A 9593-nucleotide genomic window follows, 5' to 3' on the forward strand; every position below is an offset into this window, starting at 1 on the left:
TCCTGTACTCACTGTGAGTGGCCTGCCCCTTCTTCCAGAGGCCATAGACTCACTTTTTCTGCCTGATTTTAAGCCAAATTTTCCTATTCAGCCAGGCTGATCTTCCTTGACTCTGGCTTGTGGAGATGGCCTGTTCCGGGGCCTTTAATATTTCCTTCTTAAAAAGCGTCCAGCCTTCCTAGACTCCTGTGCCCTTGAAAACTGACTCCCAAAGGATTCTACCAAGTAATCTCCTAAACAGGTTGCAGTCTTCCCTTCCCAAAGTGTCAGTTTTACTGCCCTGCCCCCTAACATCTCTATGAATAGAGAACTTAATAATTGCATGGTTACTGTTCCCCAGATGGCCCCCCAACTACCACATCCTCTACAAGACCTTCTCTCTTCACAAACAGGAGGTCCAGCAGGACACCCTCCCTGGTCTCACTTACTAGTTAACCTCCATACATTCCAGGAACCTCCTGGTTTGTTCTCTCTCGGCTGTGTTGTATTTCCACAGGAAAAAAAACATGGAGTAATGAGATGAACTGTAAACATCTATAGGACAAATTTAAAATGAGAGAGATTCCATAATCAGAAAATATTAACATGAATCAGGTTGCATTCAGATTTATGGTGTTCAGCTCAATACTTACATGGAAACCTGAGTACTCACTGCTCCTTTTTATCTACTGTGTTCAGTAGGGACTATTTGAGAGGTATGTTCAATGAGAAATAACAGAGTTTGCTAGATCAATAAAAATAGCTAACAAGAAAGCTCAACAGCAAAAATGAGTGGGTGGAAAGTTGAGCTCAGTTGGCAAAGGCCAAATTAAAGCTCTTCAGTGAGATCACAAATAGTAACCCATGAAATTAGAGCTGCTGACCTGAAGCACAGGCTAGACCTAGCACCACAACATTTTAATCATTCTAAAATGCTTAAAGACAGTCTTTCCCGTTTTAGCTATTTGGACATTAATTTACCTATTTTAGTGCACTCACAAAACCTTATTCAGTTGGACAAATCACCAAAGTAAAATATAAACCATCAGTGAACTAATGTCGTTTGTGTGGCATTAAGGAACATGCATGATGAATTTGGGGTTTTAAATACAATAAATCAGTCATTTAAATTTAATATAAGCCGCATAATTTCATTCTGCTTCATTAGCCTACATAAACACAATAAAATCTGTCAAATGCAAACAAAAGGCCTGCTAGAGGTGATATTTTAATTGTAATAAAACTGTCATCTAGATTAAGAGGCCAGCTGGACAATTCATTTCTTCATATAAGTTAATACTATTCTAGAAAATGAGCAGTATGTTTAATTTCTCCTGATGTGTTGGTGCTCAAGAAACAAGAACTTTGTTTCTGCTCTACCACAAGCAATCTACTCTGTGGCTCTAACATCACATCAGAGATAAAAGAGGTAAGATAAGAAAGGGATGGGCTGCATCATGAAACTCTGCCTCCCCTGCTTCCTTTGGGCTATTGCCTTTAATATCAGTGTGAGTTTAGCTTAGAGATGGGGTTTCGGGGAAGACCTTCTAAGCTAACCAAACACCTTCCAGTGTGTTTTAGTCAGGTAGGAAGAGGGGGGCCTTCCTGGTGCCCCCTGCACAGAGCAGCACACCACAAATGCATGCCTACCCTCCCTGAACATGTTGCCTCTCTCAGGAATCCCTGAGCAGTTCCCCCATCCAGGCTGAGGGAAACAACCGCTCAGTAATACACATTCACTGACAAAAATCATACCTGCATTTCCTTCCTCTTGCAGTTGAAAAAAAGTATGTTGTTTTTCTTGGTTTTTCCCCTTAAAATGTTAACACAGCCCATGGCTTATTTTAGCTGGCTGAGAAGCAAAACAATCAGATCTTCCACTGATTGGCTTTAATTGCTTGACTAGATGTCTTTCAGCTGGTAACTATGAAATATTCACAAGTGATATAATCTAATTCCAGCTGGGACAGTCGACTGTCAGAAGCTAATTTTGCTGGCTTTAGCTCCCCCTCCCCCCTGTATACACTCATACTGCTCTACCATAATTTATTACTTCACCTGAGACCCTGTGTCGCCTATACTGGGGAAGAGAAGCAGTGAGGGCTTCTTTCATCAACCTATTGTGAATGCACTAATCTGCACTGAAGGGAAAAATTATCTTTTGCAGTAAAGAGTTATGTGCTACTTTTTACCTTATCCTTTGAATTGTAATCTCTAACACCATTTCCTCCCCAAAAATCCAGCTCCATGCTTTCTAAGACAGCCATTTAGCAACCAGACAGAAAAGCCACCAGCGTGCCTTTGATTTCTTAATATCACATCTTAGAAAGAGACATTTCAACAGCTCCTCTAAGTGAAAGACACAGTATAAAACTTTAACAGGGAAAAAGAGACATCTTAATTTCTTTACTGAAGAAGAGAACCTGAAGTGTATTTACATCTCTTCATGAGCCACATCTTAAACCTGTGAGAGTCCTTCAAGTTTCTTCATCTCTGGTTTGGGTCTCTCTGCTGTATGTAGGGGCCAGAAGCTGCTGTTTCATTTGACTAATTGGTCACCTGCCCCTGCCAAAGCCATTAGCTGAAACCTTTATAGCTGAGAAGGAATAGTTACAGCTTTACTTTCTGAAGGTTGTGGTTTCCAACATTGGAACAGATGCAGCATTTCTGGGGAGCCCCTACTGTGTCACCCCTGGCTGCAGAAATACCTCCTGTGGGACTCATGGTTGCACTGGACCTAGCGTCTCTCCCTGCATTTGAGGAGCTGGGAAAGGTGTTCACAAAATTGCCCATGAGGCACATTAAACTTACATTGATGATCGCTACTGTCTCTCAGCATTTTTCCTCTCTCACGAAGTCCAGAGCCAGGTATTGGGTCTTGGAGCAGAGAGATCATCCATCTTTCTATGACTCAGCTGGATGCTTTTAACAGGAGAAATGTCTTGGATCAAACCCTGTTCCAGAATGCAACATGCTGTATTGGCCTTACTAGTAAAGAGATCATTCACACATGTAAGATATTTAATGAATCAAAACCAAAACATTTCCATGTTCCTTTGAATTTCACTGTTAAGGTTTTCTTGGCCCCCAGAGAACTCTCTAATCTCCAGAAGTGAAAGGCCAGTATTTTAAAATAAATATCTTGAGGGGTTAGCAGATTGCTGGATATCACCTTTGTTTTGTGGATGAGAGAGGATAAATGCTGTTTATTTGTGCGAAGAAAAAAAAAATGAGAAAAAATCTGAAAGAGATGAGGACTTTTTAATGAGTTCAAGATGATGGGTATCTGTTCCTGAGGAGCCCAGTCAGGCAGCCTGCACATGGCTGGAGGGAGAGGAGGAGAGCTCCCACCTTCACACGGCCTCCCCACCTCCCTGGGCTCACCTCCTGATCATTCCTCTGTGCCCATTTCCTCACTCAGCACTAGCTCAGCAGCCGCCTGGGAGAATGAAATGTAGGCCTCCGGTGTCCCTCCTGCCTGTGCAGCCCTGTGCAGCAACACCACTGCCATAGCACCCAGCATTCCCAAATGTTTAAGTATTTACAGAATCCGGGCTAAACATGGAAGCCATTACAGGTAATTTCAGCCTCCAAGGAAAATGTGAAGGCTGTCTAGTGCTTAGGGACATGGTTTAGCTGTGGTTAGGTTAGTGGTTGGACTTAATGACCTGAAAGATCTGTTCCAACCAAAATGATTCTATCATTCTATGGGGCACAGGAATGCACACCGTCCTGTGCTCTTTCCTTCTCTGGCCTGGCCATCTGCCTGCAGACCCAAGGGCCCAATACACAGCTGAGATGCCTCCACGCAGCTCTCTGTGCAACCCTGGGACACATCTGCACAAAGTACAGTGAAACCCAAGATGCCCCTGTTTTGAGGCAGCTGAGCCCCTGAAACCAGTTTGGATCCAAAAAGCCTATGAAGTGCTTTGCCTGACATAGTCCACCCGGCATCCTTCCATGCTGACATGGTCATATATATTTAGCTATCCACTTCAGACAGGATCCTGCATAAACAAAGCCCTGTGCAAATATATATAGCCTGTGCAAATATTAGGATATTATGCATACAAACAACTGTATCATTTAGTTCTCTTCAAAGTCAAAGGTTCTCAGAGCAAACACTGATAATTGCCTGTGTGAGAGCATGATGTCATTTGTCCATTTGAATTTAAAGGCAGTAATGAGCAGTGGTAAAACTTTGCCTCCAAAGATTTGTTTTCAAAACATATCATCACAGAGGCTGTCAAACTGTGGTCATATTATGTGAAACTGGTAGTGGCTTACTACTAGAATAGAGATCAATACAATCAGGTAATGTCTTTGGACTTTACAAGATTTTTATCAATTGAAATCAGTTGTATTAAGGCACTCATAAAAAAAATATTAGGAAAAAAAAACCCCTTTCTCATGCTGCTTTTTTTTTTCCTGTTTGTGTGGCCTTTTGATCCATCAAGAGAGACATGAAATAATTTCTGCACCTTTTTATAGCAGGAGGTAGTACTGAGAAGAAATGCAGTTATAAATCCATCATAAAGGTTTTAAGTTAGTTGCAGTAGGATCTTTCTAAAATAACTGTGGGTAACTGTGTGTCATTCACACTCCTTTTGGTATATTACAATTTTTAACCACTGAGAATCTTTACTCACCCACATACCTTTTCCTAGAATCCAGTCAAAACAGCAGGGCAGCAATCAGCCATTTCCAACCAGTTGAAATTCATCAGGTTTTTACTCTGATCACTTAATGTAACTGCCAGTCACTTGAGGCACCTATATAGCTAATAGTATGCTTGGCACTGTTAGGTAGAGTACCAGCAATGATATCTTAAAGCATTGACATTAATATTTGTATTTTCTTTGGCTTTAGAGACCTAACAAGGTGTGGTAAATGTATAATAACGTGAATTCAGCTGCATACAAACCCACATAGTTCTGCAGTTCCGCAACATCAAGGACACTGGGTTTCTTCTATAGTTCAGAAGAAATATCCCTGCCTGTAGTACACTGACTGTTACATACCTAACAGGGATTTTTTTCCTGTTGTAGGACATCCAGATAAAAATTAAAATAGTGATATCTAGGTCAATACTAAAGGATAGTCTCTCTTATTTTTTGTCAGTAGGCAATCATATTTTCAGATGCTCGGTGGATGTAAGATACAATGTAAGAGCAGCTCCACTAAAATCAGTAAAAAATTTTGTATGGATATAATTTGATCAATGTCTCACCGATATGTCAAATGTAACTTAGCAACAGAATTGAGAAGGAAAGTCCCAATCTTCTGACTCTTTGTGAGGTTTTGGTTTATTTTCCATCCAAAAAGGAATTGGAGAATCACATTTTCTAAAATTTCCATTTTCCAGTAGCTCCAAGTACTTTTCTTTGGGCAGGAAGAAGAAAAGGAGAGAAAGGAAGATTAATAAAATGAAAATAAAACAGAACTAGGATACTTGCACAAACGTCAAAAGGCTAAGGATATTTTCAAAGAAACACAGAATGGTTTGGTTTTAAAGGGGCCTTTAAAGATCACGTAGTTCAACTCCCTTGCCACAGAAAGGGGCATCTTTCACAGGTTGCTCAAAGCTCCTTCCAACCTGACCTTGAACACTTACAATGATGGGGCATCCACATCTTCTTTGTGGAACCTGTGCCAGTGTCTCCTGATACATAAAAAAAAAAAAAAGAATCTTCCTGATATCTAATTTGAATTTACCCTCTTTTAGTTTCAAATTGTTATCCCTTGTTGTATTGCAACAGGTTCTACTAAAAAGTCTCTCCAACTTTCCTATAATCCCCATCTAAATATTGAATGGTATTCTCAGAGCCTTCTCCAGGCTGAATAACCCAAACTCTGGCAGTTGTTCCAGCACTCAGACTATTTTCATGGCCCTTCTCTGGACCCCCTCTAACAAGTCTATGTCTGTCTCGTGCTGAGGGCTCCAGAGCTCCACTCAGGTCTGCTAACAAAACATCTTGTTAGTAGTTAACTGCATGAGAGTGCATCTATAAAGGATGAGTCTAGGAACGATGGAAAGGAGAACTAATAGCAAGGCCACATGTCTTCCCTAGGCTCTTTTTAATCTTTTCCAGCATCATAAAGGCTATATTAGATTCTCCCAGCAGACTTGGTTCTGTCTACAGATTTTTAAAAGACATATTTTATCTTTGCATATATTCATAGCAATATTTCAGTTTCAGCTGACTTCATATGGTTCACTGGCTGCATGCAAGAATGGAATTTAATGGTGAAACTTTTGTATATACAATGGGAGTACAATAAGGGTAGGCAAAAGCCAACAAAACCTAGCTGAGATTTCTCCTGTCTTGTTTCACTCCCACCTTTTCATGGCATAGTGCACAGGAATACTCCTGGACTCAGCCCAACCCTCATCCATCATCTAGGAAATGCAAAAGCAGAAGTGTTGTGGGAAACATTCAAAGGTCTGTTTTTTTCAGTTGTACCTGGATGTAACAACAGCTGAGTTTTTCCTTGCAGATAAGCCAATGGGAAAAAAATATGCATGGGAAATTTGGGACAGATACACTGGAAAAAATAATTAAAGATCACTGATATATCAAATATTTGGTATGCTTAGATTAAAGGGCAAGGCAGTTTTACAACTTTAGAACTGGGATTTTCATTATTTCTGTAGAAGCCAGTTATAGCAGCTTAAATTACTTTTAAATTCATCTGTTTTACCATAAAAGTGTTAGAAAATCCTTAGAAGTATTTAGAAGGGTATATTCAGGGATTTCCAGTTGTTAATTTTCTTCTTAATCCATAAGTGGACACTATGTAGTTTATGAAAAAAAGAATTCAAGACAGCTTGTGTGTATTATGTGCTCTACAGTAGTCAAATATCTGTTTAAAAGAGAAAAAAAAGTACTTGAAGAAAAAAATACCTTTCTACTGAAGAAAATTAAGGTTCATATGTCCTTGAAGGTTATTAAATCTGGGCTCAATGCCATGTTTAGCCCCGATCCTTCAGATTCCAGTAAAAGATTGATTTTTTCCCTCCAACAATTAAACTCTCCTGCTTTCTTACAATCATGCAAAATGATACCACTTAGACTAGTAACAAATTGCTTACATTTTTTTCTGAGCATGAGGTCTGTTGATTTTGTAACGCTAAGCATTTTCTTTCTCTTCTCTGTCATATATTTTTGGCTGTGATAAGCCACATGGAGTATGTTGTGTATTTGCTATATGACAAATTTGCTACTCTTAAGGAAAAACCACACTGGCTATGTTGGAGGTAGATTATGTGGACAGGGGCCATCATTCTGTGGCTTTACCTTCACCTTTTTCTGGTAATTGTTCACAAAGACAAAAAATTTTGCAAACAAAGCTATTTCTCTAAAAATCTCAAGTGTTTTTCTCTGAATGGAAACTAGAACAAAGCCCCAAGAAGACAAAAAGAGCAGTGCTGTGTAGGATGCAGTTGTATGTGACTAAATGAATGGGTGCAGAGTTTATTTTTCCACCTGTGAAGCACTATATGCCATAACCCTTTTTAGCTTTATGGGCACTGTTCTTGTCTTCCTGTTCCACACCTCTTTTTGCCATTTACTCTGAACAGTTCATTGGAGCCTGGCAGAGGGTGCCTCTTCTGGCCCAACTCTGCCAGGCTGCCTGTGGTCAATGCAGGAGAGAGAGAGCTGCAACTCAAGAGGGCAGTTCAGAAGGTCCTAAAACATGTGTTCAAGAGAGGTGGCTGAATTGCCCTCCAAAAGCTTCTGGCATTTTTTAAAGCAGAGCCTGAAAGGTTAAACCAGACCATCTTTTAGGCAAGTGAAGACGGTTGCCACTTAGAGTAAGCAGTATGGGCATAAATATCCTGCTACAGTAATTCATCTGGGCTTCAAACAAGCTGAGTTATAGAGGTCTGGTTGTCATAGCACATGAGGTTGAGAAGAGCTTCAAAGCAGCTATTTTCCACTTAGACTTTAGCACAAATTCAGTCAAAGTATGAAGCTTGCAAATTAATAATTCCCAGATGACATTAGAGGAACTGCTAACAAAATTCTTTTTCTTCCCTTCCTTCGCCTCTCTACTTATAAGTAAAGCATGATTAATTAGCACAGATTGGGCATCTAACCTTAAAATTGATACTGGTATGTCCATTTTTCATCCATATTTCTAGCTAGAAGAAAATCTATGAGCTGACTGAGTGCCATATGCAGAGTGACTGTCATATCAGATCTGACTGTATCTCTCTCAGACAAAGCCCGTAATGGTCCAAGAAAACTGTGACAGGAGTCCAACTGTGTAGAAAATTCAGTGCCTTTTCAATATTTGCTGTGAGGCCTTAGTATACTTCAATCTTTGTAGCCTCTGTCCCACTGCTAGGCAGTTAAGAAATTCCATACCTTCCTGACATCAATAGCTGCTGGAGTGGTTGTCCTCCTCTCCTTCTCTTCCCTATGGCACCTTACGTGTGTTGAGAAGTGTGGCTGTACACTTGGGAAAGCATTGCTGTTCCCACAGCTTGCTCCCTGGCCACTTTCTTCCTGTTAGTGTAGCTGTAAATGTCTTCATTATCTATGTATACATATAGAAAGCCTAGTAAAGAAATTCCTTCTCAGATCAAGTAATGAGGGAACATGTGTGAAGAGTGAGCTGCTTTGTTTCACATCTTTACAGAGATGGGGAAACTTGAGCTGTTGGATCTTGAGCTGGAAAAAGCTTCCTGGAGATAATCTTCTGATCTTGCACAGGTTGGGAGTGTTGGCTGAGAGACAACAGATGCCTCTGCCTGGAAATTGCTCCCCTAAAGACTATTTCAGCACCTCAGGTCATTGAAAACCTTCCACTCTACGCACACAAAGTCTCCAATACGAAACTTCTAAGCCTGTGTTAGTAAAGTAGACCTATGTAGAGATTGGGTTCTGTAATTTGCATCCAGGATCTGCTTTGTCTTGTGTATTCTTTTTACATTTACCATAAAAGGTGAGGATAACAGCTGAATTCCTGTTTTTCTTCTTTATTGCACAATTCAGGTGGCTTCAAGACAACTAAAAAGGGATGGACAGAAAACAGCAAAAATTAACATTGCTGCAAATACTAATACAGTCTTTGGTGAGTTGAACCATTGGCCCCTTTTAAGTTCATGTATATTCCCTTTTTTAAATGTATGTGTGGAAATGTGCATGTATTGTTTCCCCCCTTACCCAAGATATTCACAGTGCTCCTGCTTACGTTAAAAATTCTCTTTCTTTCACCATTTTTTAACCTAGTCCTCATGAAGTAAAGAAATGAGTGGGGGAAAAAAAAAAAAAAGACGTTTAGTAAGGACTCCTCTGCTGTCATCTGGGGATTATTAGTTTACAAACCCTCAACCTTTGACCTGGTATTTTTGCTGAAGTCTGAGTGAAGAATAAGCTCCCTTTGAAGATCTCCACATCATGTACTGAGGAATGCAGGATCACTAGTGCTTTGACTGTTTAAAGCCTGGATGAGTTATTGTAGCAAGTTTCACTGGCTCAGGATGGGGGCAGGGCTCTTTCCCCTCATGATCCATCAAGAAAGCTCCATCTAATCTAATTTTTTTTCCTCTGTAAAAGTGTCTATCTATTCTCAGTATTCATCAAGGCACCCTCTGTAGAGACACA

The 9593-nt window shown here is 40.2% G+C and overlaps 1 protein-coding gene across 1 annotated transcript in view; it reads left to right on the forward strand.

Moving 5' to 3' along the window:
• The window catches only part of CLCN4 (chloride voltage-gated channel 4), a 57345-nt gene extending 48291 nt beyond the window's left edge, over nucleotides 1–9054 (forward strand). The window contains exon 12 of the mRNA XM_061988546.1: nucleotides 8982–9054. The gene's annotated coding sequence lies outside the window, so the exon portion shown is untranslated. The remainder of the gene's footprint in view (nucleotides 1–8981) is intronic.
• The last annotated feature ends 539 nt before the right edge of the window (nucleotides 9055–9593 follow it).

The sequence above is a fragment of the Colius striatus genome, chromosome 1, assembly GCF_028858725.1.
Source record: "Colius striatus isolate bColStr4 chromosome 1, bColStr4.1.hap1, whole genome shotgun sequence".
Taxonomy (NCBI): Eukaryota; Metazoa; Chordata; class Aves; order Coliiformes; family Coliidae; genus Colius; species Colius striatus.